Raw genomic sequence first — 14,670 nt, 5'->3', positions numbered from 1 at the left:
TTGTCCTGTATTCTATCCTATTCATCTATCCATTCATTCACTTATGCCTTCATTCAGCAGGTATGTTGGGCATGGCTCAGGAGGAGGGGCCAGGGTCTCACCCCCAGGGAGGCCAACCTAGGGGACACAGCCATGATCCAGGCAGCAATGATCCAGAGCAATTCATGCTAAGGGGTAGGTTTACAGAGAAGTGCCTTCTCCTACCTGAGAGGTGAGAGGGCATGCTGGAGCAGGTGTCATGGATGCTGAGGCCTAGAGGAAAAGTAGAAGAGAAGAGGGAGGAGCCCCTGGCAGGAGGATCAGCATGAGCAAAGGATCCACAGAAAGAAGGTGGCCCCTTGGGAAAATACAAGCAGTTCGGTTTGGTTGGCTGTATCAAGACCTGATGAGCTAGGGCTACCTGGGTAACTCAATTGTTTGGGCACCTACCTTCAGCTCAGGTCATGATCTGGGGGTCCTGGGATTAAGCCCCACATCAGGCTCCCTGATCAGTGGGAAGCCTGCTTTTCCCTCTCCCTCTGGCCCTTCTCTCTCTTATTCACTCTCTCTCTCAAATAATGAAATAATATTAAAAAAAAAAAAAAAAACCTGATGAACCATAGGCAAGAGTTTGAAATTAACCCAAAGACAATGAGGAACAAACAGGTTTGAAGCTGGGGTGGGGCATAGTCAGAGAGCAATCTAGAAAGATCACTCTGGCTATGCTGCATGGAAAAGGATTTTAATGGAGCAGAGACATAGCCCTAGGTGACTATGAGTGTCACCCTAGGCAGGAAGTAATGGGGTCTGAAGCCATGACAGGGAGAGGGAGGGGCTGGGAGAGAAGTCAATAGATTCAAGAATGATTAAGAAATAGAATCACCAAACTTGGTGACTGATTTCCACTTTGGACCAAGATGGAGTAACAGAGGCCAGATTTACTATCCCACTTGAAACAACCAAAAGTTTCAGAAGAAAAATACATAAATTAGTGGCTTTTGAGAAAGAACTATCTAAGAGGATGGGAGAACAGTGCCTAGTACTCACACAAAGGTGGGAATAATGCCTGGAAAACTCATAATTCACAGGTTAGGGGGTGGAACAATCAGGAGGGTCTTGCCTCAGAGGTGGAGAATTAGCCCCAGACTGAACATTGCTAAAACCCACCTAACAAATCATAAGGCAAGACCCAAAAAGATCAATTAGTTCCTAAGTAATTTAACTGCTTCTGAGAATAAAGCTCAAGAAGATTTATCAGAATACAAAAGATCCAAAATTCACGATGTCTGGTATCCAATAGGAAATTACCAGACATCTTCTTCTCCAAGAAAATACCAAATAGTAGATGATACTGGTGCTGCAGGAGGGCCTGGAGGACCCAGGTGCCCCAGAATGGGGGGCCAGTGGCTTCCATGGAGGCTTCAGCAATGGCATCTGGGGCCAGAGTCAGGGCCATAGTCAGGGAGGCCACAGAGCTCTCAGGAGCAAGGCTGAGGACAAGGAGTAGATCCCTGACACCAAGCTGGGCCACCCTGGTCAAAGTCATGAAGATTAAGTCCCTGGAGGAGATCTATCTCTTCTCTCTGCTCATCAGGGAATCTGCGATCATTGAATTTTTCCTGGGAGCACCCTCAAGGATGAAGTTTTGAAAATTATGCCTGTGCAAAAGCAGATCTGTGCTGGCCAGTGGACCAGGTTCAAGGTATTTGTTGCCATCAGGAATTACAATGAACACATCAGTCTGGATGTTAAGAGCTCCAGGAAGGTAGCCACCGCCATCGGTGGGGCCATCACCCTGGCCAAGCCTTCTACCATCCTATGCGGCAAGGCTACTGGGGAAACAAGATTGGCAAGCCCCACATTATTTCATGCAAGGTGACCAGGCTCTGTGGCTCTGTGCTGATGCTCCTCATCCCCAACACCAGGGACACTGGCATTGTCTCAGCCCCTCTGCCCAAGAAGCTATTGATGATGGCTGATATTGACGATGGCTACACCTCAGCCACGGACTGCACTGCCACCCAGGGCGATCATGCCAAGGCCACATGTGATGCCATTCCTAAGATCTACAGCTGTCTCTCCCCAATACTGGAAAGTGACTGTGTTCGCCAAGTCTCCCTATAAGGGATTCACTGATCACCTTGTAAAGACCCATATCAAAGTCCCCATGCAGAGGACCCAGGCTCCAGCTGTGGTCACCACATGTTTTATACAAGAAAAATAAAGGGAATTAAAAGCCTGTGGCAAGAAGGAAGGAAGGAAGGAAGGAAGGAAGGAAGGAAGGAAGGAAGGAAGGAAGGAAGGAAGGAAAGGAGGGAGGGAGGGAGGGAGGGAGGGAGGGAGGGAGGGAGGGAGGGAGAGAGGGAGAAAGAAAGACATACAAAGATGCAGGGAAACTTGACCAATAAAGAAAAGAAATCAATCAACTAAAACTGACCCAGAACTGACACAGTTGTTAGAGTTAGCAGAGAAGGATTCTTTTTTTTTTTTAATGGAAAGTATTTGAAAATTTTTAAAAGATTTTATTTATTTATTCATGAGAGACACAGAGAGAGAGAGGCAGAGACACAGGCAGAGGGAGAAGCAGGCTCCATGCAGGGACCCCAACATGGGACTCAATCCTGGGACTCCAGGATCACATCCTAGGCCAAAGGCAGGTGCTAAACCACTGAGCCACCCGGGCTGCCCGCAGAGAAGGATTCTAAAACAGTTTTTCTAACTGCATTCTATATTTTCAAAATGTTTAATAGAAACATGAAGACATAAAAAAAAAAGATCCAAATTGAACCTTGAAGAGTTGAAACTTACAATGTCTGAGATGAAAAAATACACGGAATGGGATTCCTGGCGGATTAGACAAGACAGAAGAAAAGATTAGTGAACTTGAAGGCATAGCAGTACAAAACCAAAATGAAACAGGAAAAGAAAATGTTTTTTAATGGAAGGAGCACCAGTGAGCTGTAGGACATTTCCAAACAGCCTGATATATGGGTAACTGGAATCCCAAAGGAAGGGAGAAAGAGAACAGAAAACATATTAGAAGAAATAATGGCTGAAATTTCTCCAAACTTAATAAAACTAGTGTCCAAGAAGCTCAATTAACCCCGAGACACTTGATTGAGCAGATTGGCCGGTGATGGCAGGTAAGGAGGAAGAATCGGGCAAGGGTCATGTCCCAGCTTCCTGCCTGGGAGACCTTAGTGAGAGTACCGCTGCTGAGGGGGAGGCCTGGGGGAGGGGTATGTGGGGTAGGGTTCGGATGGGAGGCCCTGTGTGGGCTGTGGGGACACAGGAGGGAATGACATTCCTGGCAGCAGACACAATGGGTCTGACATTAGGAAGGCAAAGAAGTGGAGATAGATGTCCAGGAGGCCATGGATGAGGCAGGGCACTGCCAGGGAGGGCTGAGGGTCAGAGGCAAGACCCCAGGACACACCCTCAGGTAATCAAGAAGCAAAGCCAAGAGAATTGGCAGAGCAGATGGGACACAAAGAGAGGGCACAGGGAAGCCAAAGGGGTACAGGAGGATCCAGTGAAGCAGTCACGATGACACATTGGTCTAAGGTGGCAATGCCATCACTGAAAGGTGAAGTCTGCTGAGGTTGGCTTGGCTTCCTCCAGGTCCTGGGCTGACCCTAGGGCAGGACTGTCCCAGGATACTGCACAGAAAGTGACAGACATGAGGAGTCCCAGGGAGGGGTGGGATCTGCAGGACAGAGAGGTCTGAAAGAGGGTGGCAAGCCTAAGGTACTTCTAGGAGAGAGAGGGCTAACTGGGCAGGAGGTGGGGAAGACGGAGTTTCCAACTTCAGAGGTGCAGCCATGCAAGCAGTGACCAGATTGGGATGGACCACAGTGCAGGGGCAGGCAGTGGTCCCCAGGAAAGACGGGACAGAGGAAAGGAAAGGCCAGCATGCTGGCCAGGGGTCCTCATGGTGCCCTGGAGGGATACTCTGAGCAGGGAGAGGAGACTGCCTTGGTCCCTGAGAGATCTAAAGTCTTCTGAGGGGGATCCCTGGGTGGCTCAGTGGTTTGGCGCCTGCCTTTGGCCCAGCGTGCGATCCTGGAGTCCCGGGATCGAGTCCCATGTCCGGCTCCCGGCATGGAGCCTGCTTCTCCCTCCTCCTGTGTCTCTGTGCCTGCCTCTCTCTCTCTCTCTCTCTCTCTATGTCTATCATAAATAAATAAATAAATCTTTATTTTTTTTTTAATTTTTTTTTTTTTTTTTATTTATGATAGTCACAGAGAGAGAGAGAGAGGCAGAGACACAGGCAGAGGGAGAAGCAGGCTCCATGCACCCGGAGCCCGACGTGGGATTCGATCCCGGGTCTCCAGGATCGCGCCCTGGTCCAAAGGCAGGCGCTAAACCGCTGCGCCACCCAGGGATCCCAAATAAATCTTTAAAAAATAAATAAATAAAGTCTTCTGAGATTGAGGAGTTGTACCCAGAGTGAGTAGCGACCCCAGGGACAGGGGTGTAGGAACTGCAACGGGGTGAGGGAGCTGGGGCGGGCTGGGGGTGGTGTGCACAGGGAGCCCAGCTGTGGTGGGTGGAGGGGCATCACAGACTTAGGTTAGGAATCATGATGAGGGAAGGAGGGGGGAGATAGAGAGAGGGCACGCGCTGGTTTTCTGCACACAGGCTCCATTACTGCCGCCCAATGTGAGGAAGGTGATTTGTGCATCTTGCTTTTGCAGGCAGCTATGGCTGCCTAGGAGGAGAGCCCCGGCCCAGCCCCAGCCTGGGCCTTGAAGCCAGAGCTGCAGGATGGAGAAGAAGTTGAGACGAGCCAGACCCACAGCCTGGCCACAGGAGCTTCCTGCCCTGAGCAGAAGATGGAGTGCAGGTGTAAGAGGCCCAAGCAGGCAGCAGCTGGCCTCCGTAAGCTCAGAGGCTTCTGAGAACCTCACCTGGCAAGGGGCCTGGAGGGGGGGTAGCCCTCAGCCTGTTCATCAAGGCCACCTGCTGTCTCCTGCCCCCCACCAGCCCTGGAGGCCATCTCCCTGGACCCCAGATGGGTGCAGAGGGCAGCTGCAGTCCTGGCTGGCTTCTGCCTCCCTCTCCAGCATCCTCCACCAGGCAAGCAGCAGCCAAGCTCTGCCTTGCTCTCTCTGTCCTCTAGTGCTCTGCTGAAACATCAAAAAGCACCCACCTCCCCACGGCAGTGTCCTGTGCTGCCTAGTGAGTGTGGGATTACCTGAGTGTATGCTCAGGATGTGCGTGGAGGCAAACACAGACCCGGGCAAGAACATAAGCAGCCTCAGGAACGTGCAAGTACTGGGGAGCAGCTACCAGGGCCGACGTGCATGCGTGCAGAGGAATTATACACGTTTGCGTGCCAGCACGGAGGGAATGAAACCCCAAAGGCGGGTATGATCACCTGCATGCTTGTACATCGAGTATGCCCGTGTGCGTACACTGTGCACCCAGCATGCAGATGTATACCATGTGCAGGCGCACAACCATTTCATACACATTCATGTAACTCCATACATTCACAGAGATCTCCATTCCATGTGCTTATAAGCATCCACAGAGAGGTTCAGCCCCCCACACACAGATGTGCACTGAAAACCAAGTACAAACAGATACGCACAGGCACATGTAAGGTGCACATACAAACATGCTCAAAGATGCACACACACATAGGCGCATATGTGTATATGGGTCGCAATGCAGTTATTCATGCATATACAGAGCTACTCACACTTACACATATGTACACTTAGCAATGTAGACTTAGCAATCTATGCACACATGCAGTCATGCCCATGTACACATACACAGATGCACTTGCAGATATACACGGGTCTCCATATGTTCCTGCACACTTATGAAAGCCTTACTGAGGGCACTCCCGCACATTCCTACGGATAGACACAGATGTACATTTGCACGCCACCCTGAAAGCTTCATGAGGGCAGAATGGTCCCCTGGTTCACAGCTGCATCCGTGATGCCCGGCATGGGGCCTGGTGCACAAGCAGTTTGCTGGGTAGAACACTGGGGAACAGCCTTGGCCATGGCTCAGAGGCAGGAGGCCAACTGTCTGAGGAGTGGCCAGGAGTCCCATGAGACTACGTGAGGCTAGGATGAGCCTGGGTGGCCAAGATTTCCTGAGGCCTGCTGGGGAGAGGGTGTTCAGGGCCAGGTCACCCATTCATTCCACCTTCCCCTGCCCTCCTTCCCCACTCACACTCACCTGCTCATCCCTGTGTGTGGACTGATGGCAGGTGTAGTCAGATATTGGCAGGAGGGCAAAACAGGGCAGGAGGGAGCAAGGTCATAGAAAATATATGGCCTTGAGGCCTGGTAGGCCAGTCTTGTTTCAAATCTTGGCTCTATCTTGGGGGGATCTGGCCAGGTTACTGGTTTCGTCTGTGCCTCTTCTTTCCTTCCTTCTTCCTTCCTTCCATCCTTTTTCCTTCCTTCCTTCCTTCCTTCCTTCCTTCCTTCCTTCCTTCCTTCCTTCCTTCCTTCCTTCCTTCCTTCCAATATATTTTTTAAAGATTTTATTTATTTAATCATGAGAGACAGAGACACAGACAGAGGTAGAAGCAGGCTCCTCGCAGGAAGCCCGATGTAGGACTCGATCCCAGAACCGGGATCACGCCCTGAGCCAAAGGCAGACACTCAACCACTGAGCCACCCAGGCGTCCTGTTTCGTTTTGTTTTTTACGATTTTATTTATTGATTTGAGAAAAAGAGAAAGAGCAGGAGCAAGGGGAGGGGCAGAGGGAAAGGGAGAACCAGGCTCCCTGTTAAGCAGGGAGCCCCATATGGGGTTTCATCCTAGGACCCCTGGATCATGACCTGAGCCGAAGGCAGACTCTCAATGGATTGAGCGACCCAAGTGCCCCTGTGTCTCAGTTTTCTTACCTGGCTAGCAGGAAGGCGTTTTTTTTTTTTTTTTTTTTTTTTTTTTTATTTATGATAGTCACACAGAAAGAGAGAGAGAGAGGCAGAGACATAGGCAGAGGGAGAAGCAGGCTCCATGCACCGGGAGCCCGACGTGGGATTCGATCCCGAGTCTCCAGGATCGCGCCCTGGGCCAAAGGCAGGCGCTAAACTGCTGCGCCATCCAGGGATCCCAGGAAGGCGGTTTTGATGCTTAGGTGTCATTGTCTTCTCTCGGTGCTCCCTCTAGCAGGAGCAAATCTGTGGTCCTGGGACCCTGAGAACCTGCAGGGTGGGCTCTTCAGACCTGGGGAAGGTGGCGCTAGGGCCCTCAGCAGTAGTCACAAAGCTGTGCTCCCTCTGGACCCACAGGCAGGTCATATGGTGAGGATTTGGTTCTCTTGGGAACTCACCGAAGCACACCCTAGGTGACCAGCTGAATGTTTACAAAGTGAACCCACTTGTATAACCAACATCCAAATCAAGAAATAAGCTATATTTCTCCACTCCCCAGAAGCCAGGGAGAGTGGGTATTTACATAAAGCAATCCCAGTCCCCACAGACCAGCATGTCCATCTGGAGCTTTGTCTTCCCTTGTAGACAGCAAAGGGATACTCAGCTCTGCAGACCCCTTTGCCCCAGGCTACCCCACCCTCATCTCACATTAGCCAGGGTCGGAGCAACCCACATGGATAAGAGGCAAGAAGATCTAGCCAGGCCCCACCCTCTGGCCCTGCCCCTCCTCTTCATCAGATCAGGGCTCCTGTGGCCAGCCAAGGGGCCTCCACCTCCCCTATCAGAGGGGAGATCTTGTTTCAGATCTTGAGCACATCTCTGGAGCCCCACTTTGGGAGCCAGGGAAGAGCCCCACTCCGTGAGGCGGAGTGGAGAAGCAGGAAGGAGAACAGAGCCTGAGTTCCTATACTGCCCAGCTCCTTCCACTGAGCCACTTGTTGATACCACCCAAGGTCCCACTTTAAGGAAATACTCGAACACAGGGCCGACCCACTCCAAACCCCATAGCTCCTTCAGCAGTGGAGATCATTACCGTTATTTTACAGATGAGGAAACTGAGACTCAGAGAGACCAAGAACAGAACCAGGACTCCCATGCAGGATTTTGGAATGTCAGGCATCCAGGTGAGGGACTGAGCTTGACCTTGGCATTCCCCTGCTCAGAGCCCTCCACTGGGGACAAACCTTCCTAGATCCCTAGCCCTCCATAGCCTGACCCTGCCAACCTCACCTCTCCTCCCCTGCCCACAAGCACACTGGTCTTTTCCTGATGGACCGCCAAGTGCCTTTTGGACTCCAGGTATCCATATGTGGCTGTGTCATGACTTACTGAATACCCAGCTTACCCTGAAAGAGCAGGGATTGGGGCTGTCTTGCTTTCAGCTGGGTGTGCTATGCCTGGCACAGTTCCGGGCACACAGTGGGTCCTCAATGGAGATGTGCTGGAGGGGTGGATGAGGCTGCAGCAGACAGGCAGGGAAGGGATGGCAGAGGCAAGGTGCATTAGCACAAAGCAGCCTTGGGGGCACAAGGTCTAACTCCTCTTTGCAGGAGGCCTGGGGAGGGACAAGGACTTGTCCAAGGCCACTCACTGGTGTGTGGAGGGTCAGGATGGAAACTCAGATCCTCCGCATCCTCCAGACAGTTCTGGGTGGGGAGGCCCTTCCCTCCTCATTTCCCTTCCCCTCTCTTTCCCTCCTCCCTAGAGGCTGCAGGGCCAAGCTGCCCTAAGACAAGGGGCTGGGGGCCCCTAACCTGACCTTCCTTCCTCCTTCCCAGGCTCTGGGATATGTCAGCAGCCTACTGAGAAGACCCCCCTGCAGTGTCCCCTCAGAGAGCTGGCTCTGTAGAGTCTAGGGCCACTAGCTCACTGTGTGGCCATAGATGAGGCCTCTCCCCTCTCTGAGCTTAGTTTTCTCATCTATAAAATGGGGATATGACGCCCGTCCTAGAGGCGTTGGGGAGACTCTGGTATAAGGACGAAATAAACCCCCAGCAGGCTCCTGAGAAGCGGCAAGCGCAGGCACTTCTCTTGAACCTGCCCGTAGCGTCCTCTCAACACGCAAGATGTGGGAACTACCCCGGTTTATAGATGAGGCTCGGAGAGGTCACGCACCTCCGCAGACCGCAGGGTCCCAAAGCCCGTCTCGTCGGGCCAGGACAGGCTCCCGCGCTTGGCGCCTGCCGCCCTCTCTCCGCGGGAGCCACCCTGCCCCGCCCCTGGCGTCCGTCCTTCCTCGCGGCGGGCTGGCGGCTCCCCGGGGGCGGGGGCGGGGGCGGGGGCGGGGGCGGGGGCGGGCAGTGGAAGGGGCGCCGGTCCGCGCCTGCCCGCGTGGGTCGATACTGCGGCGGGATGAATGGGAGAGGAGAGCAGGGCGGCGGGGGGAGGGGGGGAGGGGGCAGGGGAGGAGGGGGAGGGCGGCCCCCCGCCCAGCGGGCCCGGCCCGGGTGTGCAGCCGTCAGCGCCGAGCGCGGCCCCGCGGCCCCGCCGAGGGATCGATAACTAATTTCACCGCAGCAGCCGCCCCAGTTTTTTCCCGATAATTGTGCGCCGGCAGCTGCGAGCGAGGCCCCCAGCCCGGCGCGCGGCCCCCGCCCGCGCCCGATCAATTGACACCGCCACCGGGCGGCAGGAAAACTCATTTTTCTCTCCCTCCCCGGCTCCCGGTGGGCGCGGGCTAAGCTCCGCCTCGGGCCGGGGGCTGGGAGGGGCGGGACGAGGGGGAGTCGGGGAGGGTCCCGAGAGGGGGGCGCGGACCGGCTCCCCCACCGACTCGGGTTTGGGAAGGAGGCTTCCAGCGAATCCGAGGAAGCCCGGGGTGGGCGTGGGCGTGCCTCAGTTTCCCCAGTCTACGCGTAGGGGGGTGGCCAAAGGCGGGGGCGCAGGACTGACTCCGCCCCATCTCGGTATTCCCCGGCCACCCCTGGCGGCTCCGAGGAAGGGCTGAGCGCGCAGGCGCCGGGGTCCGCCGGGCGCGAGGGTTCGAGTCCTGGGTCCAGCGCTCACCGCGGTGACCTTGGATTCGTCCTTGCCCTTGAGCCCTTCCTCTGTGAGCCTGTTTGCGCATCTTCCCAGAGGGGCCCGGCAGAGTCCTGGGCACACAGCTGTTGATCAGAGGCAGTGAGGCAGCGCACAAGAAGGCGCCCCGTACGCCATGGCCCCCCTTAGCTCCCATTAGCGAGCGAGTGGGAAGGAAAAACGTCATCGCTTGCTCACTGAGCACCTACTGTGCGCCGGGCTGTTCTAGGCGTTGCGCGGACAGAAATCGCTGCCCCTGCGGAACTGACGTTCTCAGAAGAGGATGAGGGGATGGCTGATAGATATAATAGATAAGTGAACAGTGAGAAGATGGGAAATGCCATGGAGAAAAATAGAGCAGGGCAAGTGGGACAGGGCTTCGTCGGGAGAGAGGCCCCCTCGCAAAGCTCTGAGCTGCCAGCTCTGCTCTCAACCTGCTGGCTGCTCAAGGTCGCGGGAAACCTGCAGACTTGGCATTCTCAGAAGAAGGTGGTCAGGAGGAGGGAGAGAAAGAGGAGGGAGAAGGCAAGATATGGAGCAGGGTGAGGGGAGGGGGGGCGGAGAGAGGGGCACAGGGCAGGCCAGAGGGGCCAGAGAGAAAGGGGGTGCAGACAGAGGGAGGAGAGAAGACAGAGTTCTGATGGCCAAGGCGTCCTGGAGGGTCGGTGTCAGAAGGGACCTGTCCCAGCTGCGCCACTGAGGTGGGCTCCTGGGTCCTGTCTCCAGACCCTGGGGAAGGATAAGACTCTCCAGAACGGAGAGAAGAGGGAGTGGTGTGGGCGGCGGCCCGTGGGCTGGGTCAGGGGATGCTGGGGAGCCTTGCCGGGCCTCTGAGGCAAGCCAGAGCTTCACGGACTGTGTTGGTACAACTCCTACAACTTCAGGAGGAGTCGGAATGACTGGTTGGGGTTCAAGGAACCCCTACTGCTGACCAGATCCTTCCTGTGCGCATGGCCCAGGCCCCACGGTCCAGGCCCCACCGCCCGGCCCCGCCCCCCCGCCCCGCCCCCCCAGGCCTTGGCCCCGCCCACGACCCGGCCCCGCCCTGCCCCGACAAAGGCAGACTAGTTCCCAAAATCTGACCGAGAAGTCCTAAGGCTTTTTCCCCACAGCGGTCGGTGAGCCAGGCAGGGCTGGGGGCCCACGGCTACTGGAGGGAGGAGGAGTGGGGGGACACTCTAGGGCCGAGCAAACCTCAGGACTCTCCCCCTGCTTCCGTTTTCTCATCTTGAACAAGGTCAGGTGGTGCTGAGGCTCTGAGGTTCTGTCAATCTTTCTTCCCTCCAAATTCCTGGCACGCCAAGCCGGCAAGGGGTTGAGAGCAGTGACTCCGCAGAATTGAAAGGGAGATTGCTAGCAAGCAGATGAGGCTAGCTAAGGAGGGGAGGGCAGGGCTGGCTGGCTGGGGCTTGGAACAATGGGGGGGGGGGGCGGAGGTCCCGCCCACCTGCTTGTCCAACTGTCCGTCCCTCCACCCACCCAGACTTTTGTTGTCATCCAGCACGTATTTAGTAAGTACCAACTCTATGTGAGGCACCATGGAGGGGAGTAGGCATAAGGTCCCTAACTGTCCCAGCCTCTCCCTTTCCCCATGACCTCCACATTTTCTCTTGGAGTGTGGATTGGATCTCTTGGAGCACTGGATTGGGAGTCAAGGCTGGACTTAGGCCCACCTGGTGACCTAGGCAGCCTCTTTGGCCTCTTTGTACCTTGGTGTTCTGGTACCCTGTTAGCTGGACCCACAGTCCAGAACCAAGCAGCGGACACAGGATTGCCCACTCTGTCCCAATGCTTCCCCTCCCTCATAGGATTTGTGCTTCTCCCTGCAGCTTTAGGTTTGTCAGTTCAGAGGTCCTGGTTACCTGGGCTAGGGGAGGAAGACAGAAATGGGGAAGCCAGGAAGCCCCAAACAGCATGGGTCTCACTGAGCTCAGAGCTGTGACTATCATCCTTGACCACTTTGGGATCCGTGTGCCAGAGATCAGCAGGCAAAGGAGGGAGTGACTGTTCAGGCGCGGGTAATCTACCCCAGATGTAGCAAACTGTCTGCATAAAGTCTTGCAGGACCTGCAGATAGCCAGCAGGAAGGGGGCATTAAAGGCCTGGACCCCGTGGAAGACAGGGACAGAGCTGAGTGCTGCAAGGGGCAGACTGTATGAACATCTCTGAACATCTCTTGCACACAACTTGAAACCCTTAATCCAGGCCAGCCGTGGTGACGGCCCCTGCCGACTTTGGCCAGCTTGAGGCAGCCACAGCCTGATGATGATGCTTCAGGCTGAAAACTGCATCTCGCTTTCTGCCCTGGGGCTTTTTGGATGTCCTGTGTGGGTACCCGTCCCTGCCCCAGGAACCCACTCAGGACCCACACAGGGCCAGATACAGTACCCTATAGGCCAACCCTTGATCCAGGGTGGAGATGGAACCACAGAGTAAAAGCCTCCCCCTTTCTTCTTCAGGCAGATGGTCCTGAGACATACTTCATAAAGAATCTCAGACAATCCCAGGGGACTGGCCACCCAGACCTCCATAATAATGAGCTCAATAATGTATGTTTATATCTGCTCTTTCCTGTTTCACTACCCACCTCCTCATCCCTCACTCTTGCTCCTGGGAATATGCTTGCAAACAAACTCCCAGGCCCTTCCTTTAGCCTGCTTTCAGGGAACCCAGACCAAAACAGGGATTATGGACTAAAGCATGTCCCCCCGGAATCCATATGGTGAAGTCTTAACCCCCAGACCTCAGAATGTGACTCTATTTGGACACAAAGTCTTTAAAGAGGTAATTAAGGTTCAGTGAGGTCATTAGGATGGGCCCCAATCCAATATGACTGGTATCCTTAAAGAAGAGGAAATAGGACATAGACACACACAGAGGAAGGACCATGTGAAGACGCTGGGCACAGGTGGCTGTCTACAGGCCAAGGAGAGAGGCTTCAAAAGAAACCAAACTGGCCCACACCTTGATCTTGTACTTCCAGCCTCCAGACCCCCCAAAAATAAATTTCTGTTGTTTGAGCCCTACCTCCACCCACAGTGTGTGCTACCGTGTTACAGCTGCCTGCCAGACATATGTTCTGTTATCACCCCAATTTTATAGCCAAAGAAACTAAGGCTTCAAAAGGCAAAGGACTCACCCAGGGTCACAGAGCTAGTAAGTAGAGAGCCCGAAGTCAAACTGGGATCTTTGGGTGACAGAGTGCCAGCCCTTGACACTAAGGAACCAAGTGAGACCATCTGGCTCAAAAATCCTCCTCAAAAAAAAAAAAAAAAAAAATCCTCCTCACTTCTGGCAGGTTTGAGAAGCCCCTCCTTCCTTCCTGGCCCTCCCCCTGCACCCCCCAGACATGCCCGCTTGGATTGCACTGCTCTTGCAGAGGCTCCTGGAGCTCCCTGCCTCTGGGCCTCTGGTTTCACTGCTGCTGCAGAGCTGAGCTATTCCAGCTCATCCCCTTCCTCCCCTCCTCTGAAGGCTCTTCCTTACCAGCTAGCTCACTCACAGCAACACACACACACACACACACACACACACACACACACACACTCAGTTCTCACCTCCCTTTGGCAGCCACTCTGAGGCTCTCTCTACCACCTTCACTAATGCCTGCTGCAGACTAGCTGCAGAGCAGCTTTGGGGGTACCCCCCTGAAGACCACACTCTGCTCCTCCCCGTGCCCCTGTTGCCTGTGAGCCCCCTCCTGCCTGAGCAGCACGCCAGGAAAATGTGCACAGATGGTCTCATTGACTCTCACCCCCCTGTAGCAGGGACTGGTACCATCTTCATTTCATACACTAGGACTTGAGGCCCAGAGAAGGGCAGGGCTCTGCCTCAGGATACACAGCAGAGAGTGGTAGGGCTGGAATTTATCCTGGCCAAACTCAGAGAATGGAATTTATTCCAAAATGTCATGGCTTACATGGGACCTTCCCTGAGAGCAGGTTGTAATTGGGGGCAGAGGGCAGGGACCCAGCAGGGCAGCCAGAGGTCACCCCCCCTACCTCCCGCGCCTGCCACTTGCCCCTTTGGAGCATTCTCATTCCTCGAAAGGACAAGTATGAACCTCCACCCAGTCCACAATCATTCCTGTGTGGCCACCTGCCCCTCAGGCAAAAGGGTGCCCTACACAGACCCTCAAAGACTCCTGCTGTAGGCGGAGGGATACTGGCCATGACCAACCTTCTGTGAGCACCTCCTCCATGCCATGGTCTTTGTTGTGTTGTAGCAATGGAAAGGGGAACCAAGCCAGGCCTGACCACCCCCCAACCCAGAGCTTGGTCTAGTGGAGAAAACACACCCAATTATCCCACTAGCAACTATAACTTTCTGACTCGGAGCATCAGGGTGGCTCAGTCCATTAAGTGGCTGACTTCAGCTCAGGTCATGATCACCTGGGAGTGAGTCCCACATTGCTGCGTGCTTGGTGGGGAGTCTGCTTCTTCCTCCCCCTCTGCTCATACTTGCTCTTGCTCCCTCTCAAATATATTATATATATATATATAATATATATATATATATATATATTTTATATATATATATAAATTTCTGACTCAACAATGCTGGGAGGGATGAAGTCAGTCTGTGAGGGGAGTAGCAGATCTGGAGAATGAGTAACAGTTAATCAGATGAAGAGGGAAGGAATAGCATGTGCAAAGGGCCTGTACAGGGAGGGTCAGAGAAGAGGAGAAGGCCTGTGCCCTGGAGCTCTGGAGGCTTCTGGAAGGTGTTAAAAGGGCTCCCCAGGGCTGGGCCAGGCAAGGTC

At 54.3% G+C, this 14,670-nt stretch overlaps 1 pseudogene; it reads left to right on the top strand.

The window, feature by feature from the left end:
* The first annotated feature begins 1,436 nt into the window (after positions 1-1,436).
* On the top strand, positions 1,437-2,203 carry LOC119873194 (annotated as a pseudogene).
* The last annotated feature ends 12,467 nt before the right edge of the window (positions 2,204-14,670 follow it).

Source organism: Canis lupus, chromosome 9 (assembly GCF_011100685.1).
Source record: "Canis lupus familiaris isolate Mischka breed German Shepherd chromosome 9, alternate assembly UU_Cfam_GSD_1.0, whole genome shotgun sequence".
NCBI lineage: Eukaryota > Metazoa > Chordata > Mammalia > Carnivora > Canidae > Canis > Canis lupus.
The sequence above is the reverse complement of the archived record's forward strand: the minus strand, read 5'-3'. Positions and strand labels throughout refer to the sequence as shown.